This window comes from Littorina saxatilis, linkage group LG14 (genome assembly GCF_037325665.1).
Source record: "Littorina saxatilis isolate snail1 linkage group LG14, US_GU_Lsax_2.0, whole genome shotgun sequence".
NCBI lineage: Eukaryota > Metazoa > Mollusca > Gastropoda > Littorinimorpha > Littorinidae > Littorina > Littorina saxatilis.
Genome location: NC_090258.1, coordinates 18,714,100 through 18,721,599, shown reverse-complemented (window position 1 = coordinate 18,721,599; position 7,500 = coordinate 18,714,100).

The window sequence follows — 7,500 nt, the reverse complement described above, 5'->3', positions numbered from 1 at the left end:
ATGGTCCAACCTTACATGGTCCAACCTTACATGGTCCAATCTTACATGGTCCAACCTTACATGGTCCAACCTTGCATGGTCCAACCTTACATGGTCCAACCTTACATGGTCCAACCTTACATGGTCCAATCTTACATGGTCCAACCTTACATGGTCCAACCTTACATGGTCCAATCTTACATGGTCCAATCTTGCATGGTCCAATCTTACATGGTCCAACCTTGCATGGTCCAACCTTGCATGGTCCAACCTTGCATGGTCCAATCTTACATGGTCCAATCTTACATGGTCCAACCTTACATGGTCCAATCTTACATGGTCCAATCTTACATGGTCCAACCTTACATGGTTCAACCTTACATGGTCCAATCTTACATGGTCCAATCTTGCATGGTCCAATCTTACATGGTCCAACCTTGCATGGTCCAACCTTGCATGGTCCAACCTTGCATGGTCCAATCTTACATGGTCCAACCTTACATGGTCCAACCTTACATGGTCCAACCTTACATGGTCCAATCTTGCATGGTCCAACCTTACATGGTCCAACCTTACATGGTCCAATCTTACATGATCCAATCTTACATGTTCCAACCTTACATGGTCCAACCTTGCATGGTCCAATCTTACATGGTCCAACCTTACATGGTCCAATCTTGCATGGTCCAACCTTACATGGTCCAACCTTACATGGTCCAACCTTGCATGGTCCAATCTTACATGGTCCAATAATATATATGGACCATGTAAGATTGGACCATGTAAGGTTGGACCATGTAAGATTGGACCATGTAAGGTTGGACCATGCAAGATTGGACCATGTAAGGTTGGACCATGTAAGATTGGACCATGCAAGGTTGGACCATGTAAGGTTGGACCATGTAAGATTGGACCATGCAAGGTTGGACCATGCAAGGTTGGACCATGTAAGATTGGACCATGCAAGATTGGACCATGTAAGATTGGACCATGTAAGGTTGAACCATGTAAGGTTGGACCATGTAAGATTGGACCATGTAAGATTGGACCATGTAAGGTTGGACCATGTAAGGTTGGACCATGTAAGATTGGACCATGTAAGGTTGGACCATGTAAGGTTGGACCATGTAAGGTTGGACCATGCAAGGTTGGACCATGTAAGATTGGACCATGTAAGGTTGGACCATGTAAGGTTGGACCATGCAAGGTTGGACCATGTAAGATTGGACCATGCAAGATTGGACCATGCAAGATTGGACCATGTAAGGTTGAACCATGTAAGGTTGGACCATGTAAGATGGGACCATGTAAGATTGGACCATGTAAGGTTGGACCATGTAAGGTTGGACCATGTAAGATTGGACCATGTAAGATTGGACCATGCGTGACCCAACATGTTTTAAAATCGTCACCACGAGTTTTCGTCACACTCAACAATGGGACTTTAATTAGTGTACAGATGCTAGTTGTCTGATTGGTCAGTTTGAGAATCAACAGCGCTCTCGTGGATCCACGGAAACACGTGGAAAAAAACAACAAGAGAAAAAACGGCTTCGCGATGCGCTAAACAATGAATTGTTTACGGTATATAATATTTTATTTACGGTATATAATGTATTATTTACCAAATCATGAATTATATAGCGGAAACCTATTATATAGCTATATAAAGCATTATTTAGTGTAATAATACTATTTCAAGGCAAAAACAGTAAATAATAAATTATTTATCTAAATAATAAATTATTTATCTAAATAATAAATTATTTATCTAAATAATAAATTATTTATCTAAATAATAAATTATTTATCTAAATAATATTTTATTTAGATAAATAATATTTTATTTAGATAAATAATATTTTATTTACATATAATATTTTATTTATCTAAATAATATTTTATTTAGATAAATAATATTTTATTTATCTAAATAATATTTTATTTATTTAAATAACACTTTATTTACATATAATATATTGTTTAGAGAAAACGCGTAATTATTTATAAATAATGAGTTATTTACAAACACAATCTCTTATTTATGCTAAACAATGCATTATTTAGTGCTCTGGGCTCTCTTTTTTCTGTATCTGTAAATAATGCATTGTTTAATTTAAACAATGCATTATTTAGCTAAATAATGCATGATATAGCTAAATAAAGCATTGTTTAGCTAAATAACGCGTTATTTAGCTAAATAATGTGTTATTTAGACATCAAGAGCTAAAAGGGACTTTTGCACCATTCGGATTGCCATACATACACAGCGAGAGCCACACGCTGTGAAGACGTGTTTACGATGATGATCTGCATAATTTTATTCCTTTTTAAGCGCGCAACACAGATAAACGCAGAAGGTAAAGGTTATCAAATTGTCGTTCTCGTAATCTCCAAGATTATAGCTCTGTCGTAACCGCATGCACGGCATCTAAACACGACATAAATAAAAATGAATCTTACACACACACACACAAAACTTTTTTGGGACAACGATGAAAGCTGCAAGAAGAAATGTAATAACAGGAGGCAAAACGTGTGTGGGACATGATGTCACACCGGAAACCGATGGGTGGGGGAGGGGTTGGTGGGAAAGAGGAAAGGAATTAAACAGGGAAAGAACACAAAGGAAGGGACATTATTGGAAAAAGCAGGGTGGCATGAGAAACATAAAAGGTAAGAACGGATGTACGAACATTTGAAGAAGAAGAAGAAGAAGAAGATCAAGAAGAACTGTTGGTAGTTAGATCTAAAGAACAGAATAGGACCAACAATGTTATGATAGAAAAAACGAGAAAAAAGGATATCAGAATGAATAGGAACAAAAAGTACAATTACCAAGAAAGAAAGAAATGAAAGAAAGACAGAAGTAAAGAAAGAGAGAAAGAAAGAAAGAAAGACAGACTGGCAGACAGGGTTTTGTGTTTTGCTTTTCGCCTTACCCTTACTAACAAATAACACCTGGCGACGAACGGTTGAGGGAGAACTGAAGACCCTGAACCAAACGTGGGGTACCATCCAGAGACTCGCCCAGAACAGACAGGAGTGGAGGTCCTTCGTTGCTGCCCTACATGCCAACAGGCATAACGGGCAGTCAGTAAGTAAAGTTACCAACAAATGACATCTCCATGTAACGGTCAAGCTGTCTAAATGTAGGACAGCCCTGAGGTCAGACACATGCCCGATGGCTTTGAGTAAGTTCAGTTCCTTTACACAAAGCCAAGAGATGAGAATGTTGATGGTATCACAGCACCCCCTGACTCAACGCTAGATTATACGCCAGCCACTTTAATCCACTGACAAAATTGTTGAGCATAAATTCCATCATTGCATGCTTCACAAATATTTTCGCTGATGCCGAGTTTTAAACATTCTATTTTTGCTTACAAAATGAATATCAGTCAATGCGTTTGTTTAAATATACCGTAAACTACCATGTAGTTTACGCCTACCCCCTCCCCCCCCCCCCCCCCTTATGCGCCAATTTCGCTCTAAAGTAGGGGGTGGGCATTTACCAGGTACTGTATCCTGTGCAGAATCTGTTCCTCGTGAGAAATAGCGGTATTATTCTGATCACTTGTTACGAGAATGATAGTAGGGTTTGTTTCTGTGCAAAATGGCTTTAACCTCTATGTCTCCTTCTCTGTGATACAGACGCGTTCTTGTGTGTGCAAGGGCCTCGCCAGAATGGAACATGGAAACTAACCACAACGATCCTTTTGTGTTACAGTTTTTGAACAAATGCTCATATCACAAATGACAATGATGACTCAAGATCTGCTTCGTATATCCAGCGTTACGAGCAGCAGCGCGTGTGTCTGAATACAAATCATAAACTTGCACAAACTAAAATATCATAATTGTAGTCAGTTCTAGCAACATTGGGGAGGGGGGAGGGGGTAAGATACGTGTCAAACACAGTGGGGTATTAAACAAACAGTCAGTTCACTCGATCTCTTTCAATCCCCTAAGGCCGACCTCTTAAACATTAGATGGGTCTCTCAAATTGTCGTCCACTTTTGGCATGGCTATCCAGAGACTGCAGTGGCAAATGTATGAACTCGCCGGTATGACTGCATTGCAGCATCTTGTTATTATTCACTCTAATGATATCTCTGTATTTTGTAAAGAAGATTAGAATCATCTAGAAACAGGGTGGGTTTATTTGCACTTTTGGAATAAATGTTGGGGGGGGGGGGGCGGGGCGGGGGGCTGTGTGTTAGGGGAGGGATGTGGGGGGGGGGTTACAATGTACAGTACCCTATACACCTTTTTTTTTACCCAAAGTAGGAGGTGGGCGTTAGCTCCATACTGGGCGTTTACAAGGTAGTTTACGGTACTTGTTAAATTCCCAACATTAAAAATCATGACGGGACAGGCAATAATTTCACTTTTCGTCCAAGCGTTCTACTTTAAGTAACCGAATTTCCGCTTCGGGTCAGACTTAAGATATGTAAGACCCAACTTGGCCTGTCTCAACACAGGCACATGGGACTGATCATTTAGGATGAAAACTGTTGTCCCGGTGTGCGATCCCCTTGCGCTTGCAGTTTTTCAAGATGCTTTCTTTCTCGTTGAAACCTTCTGTGTCCGTCCCGGCTGTGACATTAAGGGCGTATACCCACTTGGACACATACATCCACAGCCTGTGTGCTAAGGGAGACAATTATATCCACAGCCTGTGTGTTAAGTAAGACAATTATATCCACAGCCTGTGTGTTAAGTAAGACAATTATATCCACAGCCTGTGTGTTAAGTAAGACAATTATATCCACAGCCTGTGTGCTAAGTAAGACAATTATATCCACAGTCTGTGTGCTAAGGTAGACAAATACATCCACAGCCTGTGTGCTAAGTTAGACAAATACATCCACAGCCTGTGTGCTAAGTTAGACAAATACATCCACAGCCTGTGTGCTAAATAAGACAAATACATCCACAGCCTGTGTGCTAAATAAGACAAATACATCCACAGCCTGTGTGCTAAGTTAGACAAATACATCCACAGCATGTGTGCTAAGTTAGACAAATACATCAACAGCATGTGTGCTATTAAGTTAGACAAATATATGCACAGCCTGTGTGCTATTAAGTTAGACAAATACATCAACAGCCTGTGTGCTATTAAGTTAGACAAATACATCAACAGCCTGTGTGCTATTAAGTTAGACAAATACATCAACAGCATGTGTGCTATTAAGTTAGACAAATACATCAACAGCATGTGTGCTATTAGGTTAGACAAATACATCCACAGCCTGTGTGCTATTAAGTTAGACAAATACATCAACAGCATGTGTGCTATGAAGTTAGACAAATACATCCACAGCCTGTGTGCTATTAAGTTAGACAAATACATCAACAGCCTGTGTGCTATTAAGTTAGACAAATACATCAACAGCCTGTGTGCTATTAAGTTAGACAAATACATCAACAGCCTGTGTGCTATTAAGTTAGACAAATACATCAACAGCATGTGTGCTATTAAGTTAGACAAATACATCCACAGCCTATGTGCTAAGTTAGACAAATACATCCACAGCCTGTGTGCTAAGTTAGACAAATACATTCACAGCCTGTGTGCTAAATAAGACAAATACATCCACAGCCTGTGTGCTAAATAAGACAAATACATCCACAGCCTGTGTGCTAACTTAGACAAATACATCCACAGCATGTGTGCTAAGTTAGACAAATACATCAACAGCATGTGTGCTATTAAGTTAGACAAATATATGCACAGCCTGTGTGCTATCAAGTTAGACAAATACATCAACAGCCTGTGTGCTATTAAGTTAGACAAATACATCAACAGCATGTGTGCTATTAAGTTAGACTAATACATCCACAGCCTATGTGCTAAGTTAGACAAATACATCCACAGCCTGTGTGCTATTAAGTTAGACAAATACATCCACAGCCTATGTGCTAAGTTAGACAAATACATCAACACCCTATGTGCTAAGTTAGACAAATACATCCACAGCCTGCGAGCTTTGTGTGCTAAGTTAGACAAATACATCCACAGCCTTTGTGCTAAGTTAGACAAATACATCCACAGCCTTTGTGCTAAGTTAGACAAATACATCCACAGCCTGCGTGCTTTGTGTGCTAAGTTAGACAAATACATCCACAGCCTGTGTGCTATTAAGTTAGACAAATACATCAACAGCCTGTGTGCTATTAAGTTAGACAAATACATCAACAGCACGTGTGCTATTAAGTTAGACAAATACATCCACAGCCTGTGTGCTATTAAGTTAGACAAATACATCAACAGCATGTCACCATGTGTGCTATTAAGTTAGACAAATACATCCACAGCCTATGTGCTAAGTTAGACAAATACATCCACAGCCTGTGTGCTATTAAGTTAGACAAATACATCCACAGCCTATGTGCTAAGTTAGACAAATACATCAACAGCCTATGTGCTAAGTTAGACAAATACATCAACAGCCTATGTGCTAAGTTAGACAAATACATCCACAGCCTGTGTGCTAAGTTAGACAAATACATCCACAGTTGTGTGCTAAGTTAGACAAATAAATCCACAGCCTATGTACTTAGTTAGACAAATACATCCACAGCCTATGTACTTAGTTAGACAAATACATCCACAGCCTATGTGCTAAGTTAGACAAATACATCAACAACCTATGTGCTAAGTTAGACAAATACATCCACAGCCTATGTGCTAAGTTAGACAAATACATCCACAGCCTATGTACTAAGTTAGACAAATACATCAACAGCCTATGTACTAAGTTAGACAAATACATCAACACCCTAAGTGCTAAGTTCGACTAATACATCCAAAGTCTGCGTGCTTTGTGTGCTAAGTTAGACAAATACATCCACAGCCTATGTGCTAAGTTAGACAAATACATCCACAGCCTATGTGCTTTGTGTGCTAAAGCAAGGTCGTGAATACAACCTCAGGTCACGATGGAGTCAGCTCAGCCGCACATGCCGAGACTGCTTTCTACAAAATAAACAAGCAGCCCTTTTGTGCTTATACCATTACCCTCGAAAATGAAAATAATTGTCATTGTCATAAAACAATTGTCAGTGTCATTGTCAATGTCATTGTCGACTAAGCTACCCCACCCCTTTTCAATCTCTGCTGTTGTGTGTGTGTGTGTGTGTGTCTGTGTTTTCTAGTCCATTCACCTATATGTCTTCTTTTTTGATAACTCTCCCCCAACAAACAAACCACCTGCATTTGGTTAAACTCTTCCTCGTGTAGGTTTTTTTCTGTTTCACCAGTTCCTTCAGCTATATTTTTCACGTATTAAAACACCTTTTCATCACTGTCTTACTCTTTGTTTGGTTTATTTTGACCCTGTATTTGACCCACATAATGACATAGCATATATTAGAATATTCTCTGTCCGACATCACATTTATATTTTCCACCATTCGTGTAATGGGCACGTAATATAAGCGTTCGCTTGAGTTCGTGTTCCTTTTATTTGTTGTTTTACTACTGTACCATGTCTAACTGAATAAAACCTTGTT